This window comes from Microcebus murinus, chromosome 3 (genome assembly GCF_040939455.1).
Source record: "Microcebus murinus isolate Inina chromosome 3, M.murinus_Inina_mat1.0, whole genome shotgun sequence".
NCBI lineage: Eukaryota > Metazoa > Chordata > Mammalia > Primates > Cheirogaleidae > Microcebus > Microcebus murinus.
Window position 1 is genome coordinate 13,494,847 of NC_134106.1, and position 21,553 is coordinate 13,516,399.

The following is a 21,553-nucleotide window of genomic DNA, read 5'->3' on the forward strand; positions in this document are numbered from 1 at the left end:
ATACCAAGTAAGTAATATATAAAAAATACTATTTAAAAATAGATACTATAGTAATTTAGAGAGGGATTAAATCAATTTTAGGTAAGGTAGACAAGGAAGGCTTTACAGAGGAGAGTATTGAACTGGGTCTTAAAAAACAGACTCTAGGAAACATCAGGAGTATATTTTCAAGTAGAAAAAAAAAATTAACCTAAAGTCCAGAAAAATAGAGCTCTGCTTTCTCAGAGACAAAGGTAATGGAGAAATAGCTCTAGCATTGAACTATGAGGTAGAAGTAAAGATGAATTAACCAGGAAAGCCCTTGACCCCAGGGTTCTGACTACAGGACAAGTTGGCCAGTCAGGGTGAAAATCAATGAGGGCCTCGAAGAAACTGAGCACTATTTTTAAGAACTAAATGTAAATAAAGGCTATAATATCATCACTTACCTATCCTGAAGGTAGTACGTGTCCCAGATTTTCTCTAATTGTAATGAATGGGTTTGGTAAATTCTACATAACTGAATTCAGCATGTTCCATACATCAGTGGACCTTAAAAGAGGAACATTAACAATGGAAAATGTGAACAAGGCCATGACCTCCTTGAGCAGATTTTTGAAGGCATCTTACAAAAAAGAAAGCCAAGAATCTTAGAAAGTAGGCAAGGGAATGTAACTGGGGAATGTGGGGTTGGAAGGGGGGGGGAAGGCATTAATTCTCATTCATTGCAGTTATCATACAATTCTGTTAAAGGGCAATCTTTTAATGTTTGTTGTTTTACGTATTGTTTAGCATAAATAGAAAAGAAGAGAAGTTGCAAAATGTCACTTTGCAACTTTGCCTGAGGCTGGCCATGCTATTATGCTAATCACCCACTTAACTGTAATTTCATATCAACTTTCAAAAGCTAAACCCATGTTCTCTGGAGACCACTCAGAGGGACTCTAAAGATGACTTTCTTAAAAGTTATCTAGCTCATACCTTGGACAGTAACCTAGGAAAACATAACTATAGAATATGGGCTGCTTGGTTACAGTTACAATGTTTTCTTCAAGAAAATATTGAAACAAAGTAAGGTCTGGGCTTAGAATATAATGTGTAGCTCAGCAGGGACAGAACCACAGTATTTATGACTGGAATGCAGAGAGAGTACATATATAATCTTCTTTCTCATATGTAAAAAACTAAATGGTGAGAAAGACAAAAAGAAGCAGCAACATGACCATACATTTCCAAGCAGTGCTAATTATATTACACATGATATATAATTAATCAAAGGATTATAAATAGAATTTTAGTTTAATATGCTCTATAACCATCCAAATGTTGTATCAAAGAAACAAAAAGAAAGAAAAAACATAAAAAGACACATAAGTTTTCTTCTTTGTTTTATGCTTATAAAATCTCTGTCAGGTGCAAACAAACAGTGGGAGCGGGGAGGAGGGGATGGCTGTATACTTACATAATGAGTGCGATGCGTACCACCTGGAGGGTGGACACCCTGAAGCTCTGACTGGGAGGAGTGGCAAGGTCAATATGTAACCTTAACAACATTTGTACCCCCATAATATGATGAAATAAAAAAAACGAGCAGGAATTTCAATTTAAAAAAAATTACTTCAAACAATACTTAATGAAGAATATGTGCTCATCATTGTTCTGGATGCAGTGCGCTTCCTTTGATAGGTATAGGCTTGTAGTCATGGACACTTAAATGTCTATGTGTCTTCCTGTTGATTATCCTTCTACTAGCTTAGCAATGTAATAACAGCACCATCTTTTCCACCTTTACTCTCCAAATTCCTCTCTGGCAGACTAATTACAATAAATAAATAAATAAACAAACAAATGAGTATTTCAATAGCTACATGCCATTGTAGGAAATAACCTTTCCACTGGGTTTGATTTATAAACTAATTGCCTCAAATCATATTTACCCACCCTGAAAGTATTGATACAAGGTCAAACTTTGTCAGGAACTTAAATGTGGAACCAAAATATGTCAGTTTCAATTCCAAAAGAAATATCTCAGATGTCCACATTGGAGGCTGAGAAATAGAAGATGAGAAACAGAAATGTGGCATCATTCACCACTAGCCCTTTCTGCAACCCTTGTTCTCCAGTACAGACCTACAAGAAAAGCATAAGGGTTTGCATACACAGTAGTCAAAAACTACATTAACTGCACTGCTTAAAAAATGTGTCTTTACGTATTTGCTCAAGGTTTGGAAGGATTACAAAACTATTTTCCACTTTTTTTTAATGAAAAAGAAGAAGTAAACTCTTGCAAGAAAACAAGCTCAAAATTCAGGCTTTTGGGGTTATTTTGTTTTTTTCTCTATTGCTTTTTAGGAATGAACATTAAATTTGAATCGATTTAAATTGAAATCATAGTAAGAATTTTAAGGAGGAGAGTAATAAGTCTGGAAACCTATTGAGATGCAATATTGAGTAGTAGTTGAGAACTTAAGAATATGGACTCTGTCTGTACTCCAAAAGCACATGCATCAGTCTTCTACTTTTTAACTTGGTGGTGTGTTCATTTATTTTGTGATAATTTGTTGTGATGCACATTATGAATGGCATCCTTTTCTGTCTGTATTTTCTATTTCCAGAAAGAAAGAATGAAAGAAAGGGAAAGGGGGGAAGGGAAATGGGGTGGGGGAAGAAAACATGGATTCTGGAACTGAACTGCCTGGATTTGAATCCTGGTTCCACTGCTTACTATCTATGTGATTTCTGGGCAAATTCCTTAACCATATGTGTCTAGTTCCCTCAACTATGAAATGAGGATGATAGTAATAGCACCTGCATCATGTGGTGGCTACTAAGATTTTATGAGTCAATACATGTTAAAGCACTAGAACAGTGTCCTTACACATAGTAAGTTCTATATAAGTGTTTACAGTTGTTAGTAATCCATTCACTTCTTAAACCATTCTAGAATAAGAATCTTTAGACCATTCTAAAAAAAAATCATTGAAAGAGACTTTCCAACTTCTTTCCAGACTTTTTTTTTTTTTTGGTATATCAAATTGCTCAATTTTTTTTCCTTTGCTTTATGGACAGCCCCATAGGAAATAACTCTTTACCACACAGCCTTTTTTCTCTCTAAATTAAACATAAAAGGAAAAGGGATTAAAATATATACCATTGGATATTTCCAAATATATTAAATATCTTTATTAACATAAAGCTATCACTCTGCTTTTCAAATACACTATTCATTCCACTTTTTAAAGTGTCTATTATGCATATTTGTTCATTAATTCTCATTTAAGAATAATTAACTTGAGAATTTTTGTGACTATGCATCTTGATTTTTTTCTGCCTCAATTGTCATCTCTTATAGTTTGTTTTAACAGCTTAACTAAATATAGCCAAATAAGACCCTCCTTTGTAAGGACCTAAAGGCATTTACTCTGGGAACCACAGTTTTTACGCAATGAAACAATCAGTGTTAGTTCTTATTATATATTCAATACTATGCCACACACTATACAAGAAAGTTATCCACAAAACAAGACATTGGCAATAACAAACATTTAATAACAATATAAAGGTTAAAAAAATCATACATCATTTCTAAATAGATTCCATAAATAATGTATACTTTTTATTTAAAAGAGTTAAGTTATTGAAAATTGGAGTGGGCCTAAAGGCATCATAGAGAATACTTATTATTTGGATTTGAGTAGAATAGTAATGGAATATATTCTAGGCAGGAAGAAGAACAGAAACAAAGGCATAGACAAAAGTGCAAGATATGTCTGGGCAATAGGTGAGTAGGCAAGTTTGTTTGAGAGAGAATGTTCTCATAAGAGGGTAAAGGAAAATAGGACAGATTGAGGTCAGAGTGTTCATTACCTTGAATGCCAGGCTAAGAAAATGTTGGCTTTATTCCATAGGCAAGATGATATTTGTGGGCTTGTTTCAGGAGAATGATATATTTAAAATAGCATTTTAGGAAAACTTACATAGTAGCCACATTTAGGATGAATTGGAAGCAAGATAATGCTACCTCTAGCAAAAATTAGTCTAGTTAAGCAGCCATCGCAATAATATAACCAGAAACATTAAGGCCTGTGTTAGAGTATCAACCATGGGAATGAGAAGGAAGAAACCGATAGGAATGATATCCTTAAGAAATTATCATTAGAACTTCATTAGAGCTGCTTTGAGGGTAAGACTTAGTGATTATTTCAAGATTTCAAGCCTAGTTGACTAGGAAAATAAGCATATAATTAATAGAAGAGGAGAATAAAGAGGTTGAACTTGCCTAAAAGCGTATCATAAGTATAAAGATGAGAGTTTGAATTTAAGCACACTGCATTGGAGAAACTGCTAGATTTTTATTGCCAGTCATAAAAGCATAAATATAGTGTGTTAGGGTGTAAATGCAGATGATTTTATCTTCATATGTGTATTAAAATAAATTGGCATGTTTGTGAAGAGCAGAAATATCAGCACTACACTCTCCCAGCTCCTGTTTGTTATTGTTGTTCTAACTATACATTGTCATAGGCAAAACGATGTAATTTACACTCTGTGCTACTTATATATGCTATCACATGACATCCATAAATTCTTTGTGGGCATAGAAACCTCATAACACTCAATGGAAAATAAACCTCTTATCTCTTTTTAGTGGCATGATTGGCTTCGTTTTAAAATATAATTTCAAATTGTCATCCTTGCTTTAATGTAGTCTGATTTTGACTGTATTAAAAACTGGCATAATTTTTATTGGGGCATGCATGCCATCATCAAAATGCTTTTAATTGGCAGCTTCTTAAAGATATTTTATTTATTGTTTAATGTGGTAAGTTTTAATTTTCTGACTTTGGAATTAATTTCCCCAAAATTAGTTTGAGTATGAATGGGTAGCAAAGAATCTTTAACCACTTCGGTATCATGTTCACGGGCCACGAAACTTTGCCCACAGCCAGCACTCGTAGTCCGCAGGATAGTCTGTGCTGTGCATTGACGAGGAATCCGTTTTGCTCTTGTGTGATGAGGAAATCTTTAAAGCACTCAAAGCTTGTTTTACTTTACAGGCAGCTTTATTTGTAATGTAAATTAGAATAGGTAACATATACATATATGTTTTCATTATGTTATTTTTAAATGTTCATAATTTTATTTTGATAAATGAAAAATTAGAAAAGTCATATCACGGCTATTGGCTAAAGTCACTGTGCACGTTCATCTGTGGCTATCTACTATAGTTGACGCTGGTACTGAAGTGGTTAAATCAACAGCATGTAGATTTCAGCATTACCTTCATATAGACAATCACTCTTAAAACATAAACATACATAACATTTTACTTAAGAATAATAAAAGAGAAGATTGTTTAAACTTTTACAAAGACCTTGGAAAGCTCTGATCAGTTCAACGGAAACTACCAAAAAAACAGAGAAAAAAATGAAGTCTAGCACAATCTTCATTTATCAGTAGCAAAAAAAGAAAAGGACAACTACATAAGGAAAAACAAACATATTTCTTGGCTTTTGAATGATTACACTGATTGCCAAAAGATGGTTCCAGTGTCTATTGCCAATTGTAAAAACTGTTGCCCAGTCAAATAATCCTAGAAATTTTCTTTGTCAAGTCTAATTTCCTTTCTTCCATCAACCCAATCATGTTATATTCATGAAAATTAAATTGAACACTAAGTCACTTTTTGTTAAATACTTTTAGAAGATATCTGGTACAAACCTATCTTGCATATCTGGAAATATAATCACCTGTTAGAAGATGTCAAATTTTCTCTATGTACATATATCACAACATCATATTATACTCTATAAATAAATATATGTAGTTATAATTTGTCAACTAACAATAAAAAAAAATTACTTAAAAATGTTTTTTCTTTTTAAAACCAGCATAAAAACAACTGTTTTCTATTGTTTTGAGTTCTGTTAGTGGAAAATTATGTATCACAACTATTATACCAATTATGAAATAAAATTATTGTCAAGTTATAAAAATAATCTTCCCAATTATCAGAATTCCCAATGGAATTTTAATTCTTCTAGATAATAAAATCATAAAAAAATCACTGAGAATGAAAACTGAAGAGACAGAAAGAGTAATTAATGAACCAAATAATTGTTGAACACTATTATGAATAAGACTTGGCATTTTGAATAATACAAAATAGAAATATAAGACACAGCTTCTGCACCAAGTAGCTTTACAATACAGTTGGATACTAAAATCCAGAAAAAGAACTGTGTCATGGTGATACTTCATTGATTAGTCCATTTATCTTAAGACTACTGGAAGTCAAAAAGTAAAAAAAAATATCACATGGAATAATCAGGGAATCCCCCATGAACAAGACAGACCTTGAAGAATAAGTAGGAAATTTACAGTTACACAAATTAAGCAATGCACTGTAACCTGAATCTACTTATGGAAATCTACTAATTTATTGTGAAATTCCTTTTTGGGGGGCTACAAATTTGAGTGGGGCTCTAGGAATACTACAGATAACAGGCTGTGGGATCACTTTGGTTTGGAAATGCTCTTAGTGAGTGAAGGGATCTTTGATACTCACTTAAAGAGTTCTATTCTACTCTAACTTCAGGCATAGGATCTGGTCAGAAATCACTGACTGACAGTGCCTGTTACTTGCCCCACTCCTAGTTCACCCCATAGAAGAAAGACATCACCATAATCACCAAAGAATACAATTCACTCTCTGAAAGAGAAAGATTCCTTCATAAATCCGAGGAGATTCATCTTTGGCAACTTTCCATTCAATTATGCTCTTTGAATAAAATGTGCTACCAAGTATTAATAGCAGCATGATTCTTGCTATAGGAGGAACCAAAAGGAAATACTCAAAAGAGAAAATAAAAAGCATACTCACCTGACAGCATCAGGGACATTGTGTCTTAACTTCCTTAATGTTCCTGGATAAAGCTTTCTTAATTAGTTTTAAAGTGCTCCTACAAGTTATTTTTACAGCTGCTGGAAAGACACTGACTCCTCAGATGAATCCTGGTACTTCCTAAAGACGTAAATAAAGTTACTGTATTCTTTCCTCTAGACCAAAGTGGCAAATTGTCCACACAGCTTTTAGAATAAAAAGAGTATAAGCACAAATAATATCATTAATGACCTTTTCTCTTATATTGATAGAATTATTACCTTCAATAATAGGAGAAAGAGTTTCAATTTATTTAGAATTCTTTATAAAGGTCGATTTTTAAAAATGCATGTTGAATCCGTAAAGACCAAGGAGTAAACTTTAGCTTTTTTAAAACTGTTGTTAATCCATCATATTCAAACTGCTTTCACAATGGTTATGCTCTCAAATTTCAATTATTTATTTTTCAAGTAGTACAATGATATATAAAAATTTTCATAATGTTTTCAGGTAGCAAGATTTTAAGATTGTGGCCTCTATAGATTTAATCTTTGGGCTGTATCTATTTGTGAATAACCCTGAAGGTTATCATGGCATAGTAATATGTCATTTTGCTAAAGCACAAATGTGAATTTTATGCAACCATGAAGATGGTGTTTATAATTAACTAAATTAGTAAGTCCAGTTAACTGATCACCCAGTATCTGTAGCTGAATGTAGATTTGCTGTTGTTATTTAATTTGTCATCTCATTTAATACTCTATAAATAAGCAATAATATGGCCATTTACAATAAAGTAATTTTATCCTAGAGTAATATTCATATATTGGGAAGTCAAGAAGGTCTTAGGACATACACTTCCTTGAATATCAAGGATCTGTAACATATTAAATAATTTTTTATTTAGTCTTATTTTTCGACCAATCCATGATTAACATGTTTAAACTTCTAATACTATACTACAATCTGCACAATAAGAATTCAGTAAGTAGAAACTAGGAGCTCATGTCAAAAGAGAAAAAAAAAAAAAAAAAGAATTCAGTAAGGTCCATAGTCAATGAACATTTCTACAAACATTATATGTGCTGTAAACCTAAATCTGCTCTAAAAAATAAAGTCTATTAAAAAATTATATGGACCATTGGCAAGGTGTTATATAAGTCTAATTTCAAAATATTGTTTAACATTACTGTGTAATTAATACTCAGGTTTATTCAAACATCCATAAACTAGCCTAGGAAATCTTAAACAGAATTTGTATTACTTCTGTTAATAGCAGTGATACTGTGGTCAGTATACCTAATCTGATTTTCATGAACAACAATATGAAAGGTCTCTAAGGAAATTATTTTAAATGAACTCAAAGCCAAAACTATGAATTTAATTCAGTTTTGAATTGGAAGAAACTGGCTGAATATTATCTAACTTAGATGCAAGTTAGCACTATTAAATTACTATCTGGAATTTTGCAGAAGCCTAATATTTTGAATTTTTGAAACATAAAGCTCTACTTTTATGTAGATTTTTAATCTCCTAATTTATAAATAAGGAAATCAAGGCATGAAAGGAACTTAAGTAATTTGACCAAGACCACACCTAATAAGTAGCAGAGTTGATTCTTGATTCCAAATCTCTTAACCCCAACTTTGATAATTTTCACAGGAAAAAAAAAGGATGTATATTTGTAGAAAAGAAAACTCTTTCTATTTTCTTACTGCCATAATATTCTTTATTGTAAACCTAACTCCCATATACTGTATTTAAATGCACTTGTCTTCTGTATTAGTTTTGTAGGACTGCTGTAATAAATACCACAGACTTGATGGCTTAAAACAACAAAAATTTATTCTCTCACAATTCTGGAGGCTGGAAGTCTGAAATCAAAGTGTCAGCAGAGTTGGTTTCTTCTGGGGATGCTGAAGAAGAACCTTCTCCATGACTCTTTTCTAGCTTCTGGTGGTTGCTGGAAATCTCTGATGTTCTTTGGCTTATGTATAACTCCAATGTCTGCCTCTGTAGTCACCTGGCATTCTCCCTGTGTGTATCTCTTTGTGTCTCTGTGTTTTTCCTCTCCTCATAAGGATATCAGTCATTATTTATTAAGGACCCACCCTAATCCAGTATGACCTCATCTTAACCTAACTAATTATATCTGCAAATAACCTATTTCCAAATAAGGTCATATTCTGATGTGCTGGGTGGACATGATTTTTGAGGGTACACTATTCAACCTGGTATATCATCCTGCTTAAATGGTGATAGAGGAAAGTTAAGAAATATTTATTCTATCGTGAGTTAATTTTCTCTTCATTGGCTTATGATTTTTAAAAAATATTTTAACATTATATGGATCACTAAAAAGAATTCTAGGCTGGGCACGGTGGCTCACACCTGTAATCTTAGCACTCTGGGAGGCCGAGGCGGGCGAATTGCTCGAGGTCAGGAGTTCGAAACCAGCCTGAGCAAGAGTGAGACCCCGTCTCTACTATAATTATAAAGAAATTAATTGGCCAATTAATACATATATAGAAAAAATTAGCTGGGCATGGTGGCACATGCCTGTAGTCCCAGCTACTTGGGAGGCTGAGGCAGGAGGATTGCTTCAGCAGAGGAGTTTGAGGTTGCTGTGAGCTAGGCTGACGCCAGGGCACTCACTCTAGCCTGGGCAACAAAGTGAGACTCTGTCTCAAAAAAAAAAAAAAAAATTCTAAACTTTAAGTCATTATTGTCCTTTCAAATGATTTACCAAATCTAAATAATTTCAAAATGAGGACATGCTTTCCTGTGAATTCAGAGATCATCATGCTAGATATGATGTACTATTTAGTTATAAAAAAATTAACTAAAAAATATGGACACGTTAATTTTATTTGCCTTTTCTATAAAAATATTTATGGCCATTAAAAGGTACATGATTTTTCTGGTATTTGATTTCCTCAATAGCAAAATTAGTTATTAGTTATTAGTAATTAGTAATTAGTTATTAGTAATTGAACTATCTAACTCACAGTGTTATTGTGAAGGTCAGGTGGAGAATGTACATAAAAATGTTTTAAAGAGTATTATGGGCCAAGCTGCAGTGGCTCACACCTGTAATCCTAGCATTCTGGGAGGCTAGGAGGATTGCTTGAAGTCAGGAGTTCAGGACCAGCCTGAGCAACAGCAAGACCCCATCTCTACTAAAAATAGAAAAATTAGCCAGGCATGGTGGTATGCACCCGTAGTCCCTGCTACTTGGGAGGCTGAGGCAAGAGGATGGCTTGAATCCTGGAGTTTGAGATTGCAGTGAGCTATGATGATGCCACTTCACTTTACACAGGGCAAACAGAGCAAGACTCTGTCTCAAAAAAAAAAAAAAAAAAAAAGAGTGCTGGGCATTATGAAAATACAAAGTGTTATTATCAATTATAACAGCTTTACTTGTGCTATTAATAAGAATTGGACAGTGTTTAGCACATAGTAACTACTCATTAAACATTTCCAGAACCGAAGCTGTAGATTTAGCTCAGTAATCAGCTTCTTTGGGTTACATTCATAGTCTAGATTCTTTCTCATGCCAATTATTTTCCCACATCTTTGTGCTTACTTATATCATAGAATTTATCAAACTGTTTCGTAATTATCTACATTTTTCTCCATTCTCCCAGGATAGACTGAAAGCCTTTTATAAGCAGTGAATATGCCTTATTAATTTTTGTAATCTTATCCTTCCAGCTTTAGGTGTTCAATAATGTTTGCCGGGTAAAGACAGTAATAATGGCTTGCTACACTGGGTTCATTTTTTATGCCATAGTCAGGGAAAATTATTTTTATCTTGAATTACTTTTTTGGAAGTACACAATAGACTGCTTCTTTCAGATTAATACAGAAACAGAAGAGCAATATTTGATATATTTTCCATCAAAATACTCATGAAAATATAGCAAAAAATGCAAAAAAGTCACCAACTTTGTAACCTAAAGCTAAGAAAATTTGATTGATAGATTTGAAGGAATTTAAACTTTCATTATATAGAGATGGATTAAGAAGTATGTTCTTGGAACACATACCATATATCCTACCTTTTAAATCAGACTAGTATAAATGGCTTCAAACTTGATTCAACACCATTGTTGGCCCTGTGGGAGAAATCTAGACCAGAGTCATGTTCTTTATCACTCTTTATAAGAAAAAAAAAAAAATACAAACTATAAATCTTTAGCTTGGCCAGAAAGCATAAAATAAAATAAAAAATAGGTCCAACCTTAGTTCAACAGATGAGATTAGATATATACTTACTAGAAATTACAAAATGAAATAATGGTCAGGCATATCAATTTGCCTTTTAAATCTGGGGCTGAGAGAAGTTAGCAGTACCCAACTGAACAGTGAAAGGGCCTAAAGGAAATGTAAATGTAACTCTGTTGGAATGTTCTGGATCAACTACTTCTTTCTCCAAGTACAGATAAATGACAAAACAACATGGCACATATGCATCAAAAATGCAAAGCCAGGAAAGGGGGCATTTCTCTAGAAACGCGTGGGAAAAACATATTTCTAAAACTAATATTCTATAAGAAACAGAAAGAATTTCTAGAAGACAGCTATTTTACATCTTCAGAAAAAAAAATAAAAGAAGAAACGGACTCCATGCAACTAAAGCAGGAAGATAAACTGAAACGAAGAGATAAATGCTAAAGCTGAAAAAGAAAACATACAAATTGTATTTGCAGAATTAAAATCTGCACTGGACATAAAAGAACAGAATTAATAGTACAGAAAATCAAATCAGTGTTAAGAAAAAGAAAGTGTAGACAGAGGAAATACTCAAAACTAGACAAAAAAACAGTTTACACATTAGATTTTCTGGCACATGGAGAAATGAACACAACTCTTTCCATGTCATCTCCAAATTTTCATAAGAAAAACTCCAAACTGTTCTAGCAAAGCTCTGGTGTCCAAGCAAGCAACAAATAGCAACCAGGGACCTATTTCTTCATACTGGATGAGACGCAAGAGAGCTGTTGGCTTGTGGGCTAAGCACAGTCCTACAAAAGTATCTATTGCAGACTCAAAATATGAAAACAAAAAATCAGATAGATAGAAAGATAGATAAACACATACACACATATATACATACATATATGTATCCATGTGCGTACATATGAATAAGTTATTAATCATCAATTTAATTAAATATTAGTATTTTCTAAAACAATTCAATCAACATGCATATATTTGAAATATTACTATTTTTCTTATTAACTATAGACCATGTTCCATGTTAGCTGAGTTAAAACACATCATTATTTTAATCCCACATATACTTTCTTAAAGACAATATCCTAAGTGCTACTTTATAATACTAAAATGAATACAACTATTATTACTTTCTAGAAATTTGCAAACAAATAATACATAGGGAGAATAACAAGTACACAGCTCTTCCAAATTCCTTTTTCCAAATTTAGATAATTCCTTAAGTTTTACCCTCTTGTCTCTTCTCTCTGTACTCCTTTTTTGTCAGTCATATCTATTCTCATTGCTTCAGCCATTACCTGTATATAAATAACTGCCAATTCTGCATTTCTAGTGCAGACCTCTCACCAAAGTTCCACACCTGCAAGCTCTAGATGTCTGCTGGACTTCTCCACCTGGATATGTTAGTAGCCTTTCAAATGCAAGAGACATGTCCAGCAGTTAAGCTCATCCTTTTTCTGTCTTTTTCTCCAATGGTACACTTCTGCTTTTACTAAAACCAGCACCATTGTCCCGATGACCCAGTTCCAATCTTATGATTGCCTTTGATTTTACTTTCTCTCATACATACAATAAACTATCAAATTCTGTTGATCCTATCCCAACAATATCAAATTATACTCTTTCCATTTCCAGTGATACTTTCCTGGTTCAAGTCCTTATTATTTCAGATGTGACTGTAAAAACTTTTCTTCCCACTTTCTTTTACCCCTGAGTTATGCCTTTTTTATTTCCCTGGAAGTTAAAAAAGTAAATAAACAGTGAAATATTGCCTTCAAATAAAATCATACATGGAAATTCTATTTATGTATAACATAAAACTGAAGATCTTCTCATTATAAGTGATGTTTAACTGGTTTTATTTTAATTTTGTTTCATTAAAATCCAAAATATACCAAATCTAATCTGAAATGACACAATAAACTATGTCTCTATCACCAAATATCAGAAATAGCCTCAGAAACATTACTATAGAGAACTTGCCAATAAAAATACTTTCTTCTTTATTGTATTTCAAGCAACTTGAGTAAAAGTGGAGTCCTTGATGCCTCTGAGTTTTGAGGCAAAATGTATAATTTTTAAAATTTTTTAATAATGCATAATTTTCAATTTTAGTGCAAAATTTTTTCATGATATTAGACTATGAACTGCTAATGAAATGCTCAACACCCTTTGTCTTTGTGTTTTTAATGTATTCTGGTTTCCTAATCAAGAAAAACAAAGTAAGCAAACATTTCTGGGTTTCTCCTTTAGTAGTGTAAGTAATGGTAATTCACCTTCTTCCTAAATTATGATCTACTACAGCATGTTCTTGTCATCCCAAGCAAGAACTTGAAACTGGGAAAGATGGGAAGAGTGGAGCATTTTGTCAGCATTAGAGGGTAGTCATTACTGAAAAACTAAGATTAGATTACTGGTTGCACCTGGTTATACCACATTATACCTCATAACTTCTATTATAGAAAGCATTGGAATATGGCCTTTCCAAAGAGTTAATCTGGTCTTTCTAAGGAGTTAATCTTACCTATGAAATGAAGATAATGCTATCTGTTTGCAAATCAAATAATATAAGGATTGTGAAATAATTTAAAGGCCATAAAATATAATGTATTTTATTATAGTTCTATACTTGCAATTTATGCTTAATGTCCAAAAAAACACAAGAATAATAAATAAAAGTCATTAAAAGTCAATTAGTTAAAGAATGATTTTAATACTTTGAATATGGATTATTTGCAGGATAGTAATTCAACTTGCATGACAATAATTTAACCAAAGTAGAAGATATTCATGCTTAAAGATTATAAAGCTTCTTTATATCAGAGTTATGGACTTTAAATTCAATCAAAACAATTTAGGAATTTTATTCTCATGCCAGTGTAACATATTAATTTTCCTTTTGAAATGAAAAGCGAACAACATAAGTTTCTACTCAGTAATTAATAGATGGATTGCCATGATGTAGTATGTTATTATTATTTTTTTAAGACATAGTCTCACTCTGTTGCCTGGGCTAGAGTGAGTGCCATGGCATCAGCCTAGCTCACAGCAACCTCAAACTCCTGGGCTCAAGCAATCCTTCTGTCTCAGCCCCCGAGTAGCTGGGACTACAGGCATGTGCCACCATGCCTGGCTAATTTTTTTCTATATATTTTTATTTGTCTGGCTAATTTCTTTCTATTTTTAGTAGAGACAGGGTCTCACTCTTGCTCAGGCTGGTCTCGAACTCCTGAGCTCAAACAATCCAACCACCTTGGCCTCCCAGAGTGCTAGGATTACATGCGTGAGCCGCCGTGCCCAGTCTCCTAGTACGTTATTTTTAAATAAAGCTTCATAGTTTGTCAAGTATGCTCCACTATACTGTAGTCCCTGTAGTTTACCAAATATATAGTAAAGTTTTACTTTCTTGTGCTTTCCCATATGCTCTTTCCTTCTTGGAAACTCTCCTTTCCTTTGTCTTACCTTTAAGAGTCTTACTAATCCTTTAAGTTCAGCTGAAATATTGCCTCCTAATGGAAGAATATTTCTCTTCTTAGCGCATAGCAGACAGTTTACAGTGTGAAGATTAACTGAGACAGTATACATGAAAATACTTTACAGCAGCTCAGGCTGCTCTTAAACTCCTGACCTCAAGTGACCAGCTAGCCTCAGCCTCCCAGAGTGTTAGGATTACGGGCATGAGCCACCAAACCTGGCCTGAGGATTTAAGTAATGATTTGACAGAGGATGAGAGAGATAGAGGAGCTGAAGATGACCTCCTAGTTTCTGACTTGGAGACCTTGGTTAATAGGGGCACCATTAATATGCTAGGTAGCACGGGAGCAAGAATAGATCTTGAGAGGCAGAATGGCAAGGGAGAAAATTATTTGGAGATGTTGAGTTCAAGGCATTACTCATTTGAAGAAGTTCTAGAGGTAGTTGTAAATAAGAAACTGGAGAGCAAAAGAAATGCCTGGATTTAAGAACATCAATGGTCATTCTTTCTCTTCTTGAACACTCCCTTTTTAGGAATGGCAAAATGAACTTTAAAGGAGGTATATGGTAAGAATACCAAAAAAAATACGACAGCCTACTCTTTCTTTCCTCTTTCAGGTAGCAGGTAAAAATATAAACTCACTTGTGAAAATCTTTTGGCAAAAGAATGTGGATTTTGTATTTGTTGATTGTCCCTGAGAGTATGTAGATTCATTATTTTTATTTTCCTTTAAATTTTATGCTAAGATTCTCTGTTGAGGTTGAGAGTTTCGTTAAAAATGTTATATTAAAGAAAATAGATATTAAAAGAAGAAACGAGTCAGTAAAATCTCCTTTAAGTAAGAAGGGTTTTGAAGACCCTTCAGGATCAAATGGTCTTCAACTACAGAGGTTCCGCAAAATGGACCCATGATATTATTTGGCTATTCACACACCTAAAGAAGAGTAAGTATAGCCTAGCATTAAGTAATACCTAAAAAGTCATTAAAGAAAAGAAATAAGGGTCATACATAATTTAATTCTGTTATCATTTCTTTGTGTTGTCACTAACAATAGCGGTGAAAATTTCCAGCTTAAGAGCACTGCTATGAATCTGTAGGTCAGGCCTAACTGTAGAAGAAAGAATGGAATAAAGATTCTCTATTCTTTGGGCAGCACACCACCTGCAATTGCTATGACCATTTTTGAGGCTCCAAGATGCTTCCAGGAAACTCAAAACTTTGACAATAATTCATTCAGCAGGGCCTTAAGAAACTTGTATTGTGGATTGTTAAAACTTTAAGGGAAGTTTGTGTCTATAGCTAGAGAATAAGATTTCAAACTGAATTTATATCTAGTCATGGATTACAGAGCTAAATCAGTGGTGGACTGGGACATATTATCAACCAGGTCCACTAAATCATTAGCAATTTTAATCCTTTCTCCACAGAGAGAAGCATGAAACACTCCCTTTAACTACATAAGAATCACTGCTTCATCTTGCATTTTTACACTTATTTTAGAAAATCATGTAGAAGGGGTACAAACATATACAATGAGCCATTTTATATGTCACAAAAACTGTTGTAGGGTTTTATTTAGGAGACAACTTCCTATGTGACTTAAGGAAAGTTATTTTATTTCATTGGTCTATTCATATCTTTAAAAAATATGATAAAAATCAGGATAAACATAATTGTCTTACATAATGCATCTCCTCTGTAAGGATTAATATCTTTAGCTTTAGGAATAATGACATTTTAGCCATACAAGAAAATTACTATCATTATTCTTCACAAATTCGAATGACTATAAATCCACGTTTCCAATTCCTATCTCTTTTCATTTTCTTATCATGACATTCAAACAATTTTTCTTCCAATTTCTCAAATACCCTGATGTCTTAAGCTCCACCCTTCTCGGCTTATATATTTTATACACAACTATCTCTAATAAATAATATTACCATGAGCTCATAGGACTGCAAGTTTATGTTTATGAATCCATAAGGGGGGTTCTCTGTTACTCACTGCACAGAAAGCCAATTACTGAGACAGGAGGATTGTCAAGGAAGAAAGGATTTATAGCAGAGGATGAATCAACCTGAAGATGAGAAGAATGGACTGCCTCAAATCTGCCTCCCCAACCAACAGGGTCAGGGGTTTTTCTGGAAATTAAATGAATAATGCATGAGGGGAGTGAGCATCATTACATGTTTGGGATGGAGTGCAGAACACACAAGCACAATGAGAAATCATGATATTACATATATCCCATGACTGAAAAATGGTGGATAAGTCCCTCCCAGGACAGGGATTTTAGTAGCATAATGAGCGAGGGGTTAATATTGGTCATTCTTTCAGCCTTCTGGGAAGGCGGGATGTGGGGACTAGGTAGTTCAGTGGGTCCTTGGGCACAATCTGTGGTGGGGTGTTTATTAACTTGTCTTCTCTGGACAAACAGGTGGTGTAAGTTTTTATAGTTATCTAGTGGCTGCAAGGAGGTTCCCTGGAGTCTAAGAAAGAAACTCAAAAGGGAATGAATCAGTGCAACAGAAAGTTACAAAGTTCTGGTCAGCAAATCTTACTGGCCTGGGAACTTGAAACATAAGAGAACTACCAAAAAAAAAAAAAAACTATAAAAAATGTTTTCTTGCTTATGGAGCCAGTTACAGCTTAGACCTTTTATACTATTGGCATTTAACACGATGACTTCCATTCTCCCTTTCAACCAGTCCACCTCACAGTTAAATCCGGTGTGAATATTACATGGGGTTGTGTACACCTGAAAAGTTATTCTTGGTTTTATTTTGCTTGTTTATTTGTTAGAATCTGAGAAGGAGTGAGGTAGAAATAAAGCTAGAAACTTCTGTAAAGAATATACTTTGTAACAGAGGAAAGGGAAATGGTTCCTCAATTATTTCTGAGGCTTCTACCAGGTACTCCAGAAAAAAAAGGCCCTTACCTATAAAACCATCCTCCTCCCCTCCCCCACCCTCTACAAAAAAAATTCTGGGGTGTGAAAGCTGGCCCCCGTATTCTGTAGTGTTGGGGACATGGCTTTAGGTAATGGGACAGCCGCGAGAGCCGACAGCATTCTCCACTCAACACAGTGCAGTGTTGCAGTCCTTCTACCCCTGGGTGCATAGGAGCGGGCGCAGCGCATCTCAACTCTCCTACCAGAAACATCCGCAAATGCCTGAAGGAGGAAAGAATCAGCGGGCTCCCTCATTTTTTAGTGTCCCTACCACATCTCTCTCTTAAAGTTCATTCTACCATCCAAAAGAGGGGAATTGTTTTCTGTAATTTAAACAAAAGCATTCCTTCAGGAGTCTTTTAGAATTGGTTTCCCCGCTGTGACATCGCACTGCATATAAAACTCTACTAAAGAGTATATTTTAAAAAATGTTAAACAACAAAATATTACAAGCTTAAAAAAATGAAGCCACCTAATAGCTGGAGATTTAAAATTAAGGTATCTTATTTAGGATGCCAAACAACGCTGCCGTGCAAAAGGGATTTAAAAAAAAATCTGCCTGCTCACTTAGATTCAGCTGCTTTACAAAAGCGCACGCACCGAAATTAAATCTACTCTATAACAGAGCACGGTTTAAAGTATCATTGTACATTTCTTCCTCAACACAAGTTGAAAGTAAGGTATCTGAAACCGAACATTGCCACAAAAGAGACCTCCAGGGTGCAATAAATATGTACATCTCGTGAAAGCGAAGAAATGGCATCCTGACCCCTTCGGTTGATGCCTATTGCAAGTGCGGAGGCTGTTCTCCAGAGAGAAACCAGACAGCCCAGCGTAAAATGCTTAGTGGTGGAAATCGACTAAAGACGGGATTTTGAAAGCCTTGGAGGTTGTCTTTCTGGCCAAGAAAAGCGACTCATCCAGAAATGACCACCCCACGCCGTCCCCCGGCCCCCCCTGCATCCCAAGGAACAGAAACGGCGGGGCCCGCCAGCGAGCGCGCGCTGCAGTGCGCACTGCGGCCCGGGAGCGCAGGGCCGGCGCCCGGCAGACTCAAAATGTGCTCGGCTGCCGCAGCGCGCCAGGGCGCGCGCTCTCGTCCGCGCGGTTCCGCGTTCCGGGTTTCCGCGGTCACCAGCATGGTCACCAGCACCCAGCAGAAGAGCCCCTCCAGAAAGGGACAGCCACCAGCGGTGTCCTGGGAGTCCCGAGAGCGCGCCCTCCCTCTGCTCAGCCTTCCCGAGGAGTCTGGCCGCGGGAGGGTGTTTCTGGGCTCTGGGCTGGCCAGGTTGGCGTTGAATGGGGCTTAGGTGTCATCGTCCTCAGGCCCGCACTTAGCATGAATCTTCTATAGCTAAAGACTCATCGGGCGGAGTTTTTCCTATTCCTCCCTTAAGTAGCCTTAAGTTGGCTCGAAGATGGACTCCTTGACTTTTAGTAAGGAGCAGCTGCCTACTGGCAGTGGAGATTTGTCAAGTCAGAGCCCGTTTGCCACGGAAGATGCTCCTGCTGTCCTCAGCACCAAAAACTCAACTCTGCAGTTTCCCTGAACGTGATAAGGTGTGTGAGGATGCTGTGCAAATTGCAAAAGCTCTCTGCTTAAGGAGAACGTTGATCTTCACTGCACCCCCAGAATGCCCCTCCCTTGAAAGTAAAACTCCCACCTAAATGAAAACCCCAGAAAGGATTTTTGTTCACTGCATTTATTCTGAAAGCATAAAACAGTTCCCTAATAGTCTATAGGTGTTCAAAGAAAAATTGTTAATGAGTGAATGTGCAGACATCCGGAGCTGGGGAAAGTGATTAGGTTAGGAACTCTGAGAATTCTCCTTGCTCTCTTACTAGGGAAGCGACCGACCAAGCATTTACTGGGCTCTACTCCTTGCCAAGTCTTCTAGGCTTTGGCAGGCCAGTGGAGAGGGAGAGCGGGGAAGAGATACCAAAGGAGTTAGTTGTTCAAGGACACAAAGGAGGGTTTATAAGATCGCCTAGTTAGCCCTCAACCTGGGTTTGCAAATGGTTCAGTCCCTGCCTTCCACAATCCCCACCTCCTCCATGAATATTCAATAAATATTTATGAAGTGCATACATAAGGCGTTTATTAAACAGTCTTTGATGGTTTAGCATGACTTGCCCAAGGTGCACAGGGCAAGAAGCCTCCGACCCAGCTCCCTTGAACACACATTTTTCTAACGCCGTTCTGGCCAGGTCACTGGGTGCTGGAGGACCAGCACCCTGTACTCTCAGCAGAAGACCCTCGGATGAAATGGCTCATGGCAAAATGACCACCACAACCGTTCCCTCAGTGAGCCAGGCAGACGTGCTCACAACTTGCTGAGCAGGTTTGCTTCCGAGATTTCAGCAGTTTCCCCCCATCTTACAGCCTGGCAAAGGGTGGGTCTCGGGCCACGAGGACAGAGCGGCGGGAAAAGCGGGCCCTGCGTGTCCCAGCTCAGGCCTCGGCCTTCAGCCACCACGCTCAGTAACTGCGGGGCGTGAAGAGCCCAGTTAGCCCTCCCTTGCGCCAGTCCAGGTGCAGGCAGCTCAGGCAGGCAGGCTCCCTTTCCCTAGCCACTTTCCTTTTGAGTTTCTGCTAAAATCTGGAGACGCGGAATCCACCCGCGGAAACTCCGAGCCCTTCCAACTGAGCATGCGCATCGCCGGGCGGCTTTCGGTCGCAGGCTCCCGAGCTCTCCTAGCTAGGGCTGCGGAGCCGCGAGCGGAGGGAGGAGAGGAGAGGGAGGGGGTGCCCGGAGAGGCGGAAGCTCACGCGCCTGCGCACCCAGCTCCAGGGACCCTAGGTTTTCTATGGGATTCCCAATCTGCAACAGAGATTTACCCGAGCGTGTTGCGGCGGCGGCTGGGCTGGCAAGGCGCGATCCGAGAGGGATTTAAGCAGCCCAGAGCTCTAGAGGAAAAGAGAGCGAGAAAGAACCACACACAGAGACGGCTTAACCGTTTACCCGAATTAAATATATATTTTTTAAAAAGAACTGTTGAGTTTTATCATTTTCGTTAAGTGACCGTGCGCAGCGCTATAACTGTAAGTGGAAAATACAATCTTCGTTGCATTTCTGCATGTGTAGCGCAGCCAATTGTCAGGGAGCTGCTTTGGCTATTGTCACATACTTGGCTTTGCATAGATGCGTCTAAATGCATGGTGACAATTGCCTTAGTTGATGCTGGCGATCTGAATGTGCTGTTAGTCCGTAGGGGATCTTTTGGAAAAATTGGGGTGGGGGAAGGGGGAGTGTTTATATGCGGTGTGTTTGGGGGATTATTTTAGGCTAGATTTAAGATAGGTGAAACTGTGATGCTTTGGTAGTTTAAATCTATAAATAAGCGGATTTCCTTAGACAGATTTAAGTAGATAATTGACCGGTTGTGAAGTTTTCTGGTTGCTGATAAAACTATTAAGCGGGTGCAGTCAGGTACCAACCTGTCATCCGTGGAGTTGGTGCACCATTTTTCTCACCGTGGAAGGGCAGCAAAGGTGTTTGCTAAGTAAAACTGAGTGGATGAGATTGGCATGGAAATCGGGGTTGATTTCTAAGCGGGATGTCAGTGTTTAAAATCCGCGGAGTTAGGCGCAAAATAATCACATTTCTCAGTATTTAAGAAATGAGTAAATAATTTTTTTCGTTTTTGATTTTTCGTCACAATGGTGAATGGGCAGAAAAAGGAAAGATGTTCCACCGCACTGTGGATTTTGAACAGAGCCTGAGACTCAGAGTCGCTGAACGGGTACTGTCAGACCCAAACTAGTTACCTGCCTTTGCCTTCCGTATTCGTCTTCCGGAATGCAGGGTTGGGAAATGTTAACCCAGGTGTGTTACATTTGGTAGTATTTCTTTAAAGGAGAAAAGGTCGTTGTGTATTTTGAGTTAAAATGGGTTGTTCCTTGCCCAGAAACTGGAAGATGGGTCTTTGCAAGGTCAAACCCCGCGTGGAAATCGGATTGCTGAATGCCCTCAGGGGGCGTGAGAACGAGCGTGGGGAGGGGGCGCGGAGAGGGCGATGGTC

The 21,553-nt window shown here is 36.7% G+C and overlaps 1 protein-coding gene across 1 annotated transcript in view; it reads left to right on the plus strand.

The window, feature by feature from the left end:
- Positions 1-20,279: 20,279 nt before the first annotated feature.
- The window catches only part of VSNL1 (visinin like 1), a 104,776-nt gene continuing 103,502 nt past the window's right edge, over positions 20,280-21,553 (plus strand). Inside the window, exon 1 of the mRNA XM_020288656.2 lies at positions 20,280-20,573. The gene's annotated coding sequence lies outside the window, so the exon portion shown is untranslated. The remainder of the gene's footprint in view (positions 20,574-21,553) is intronic.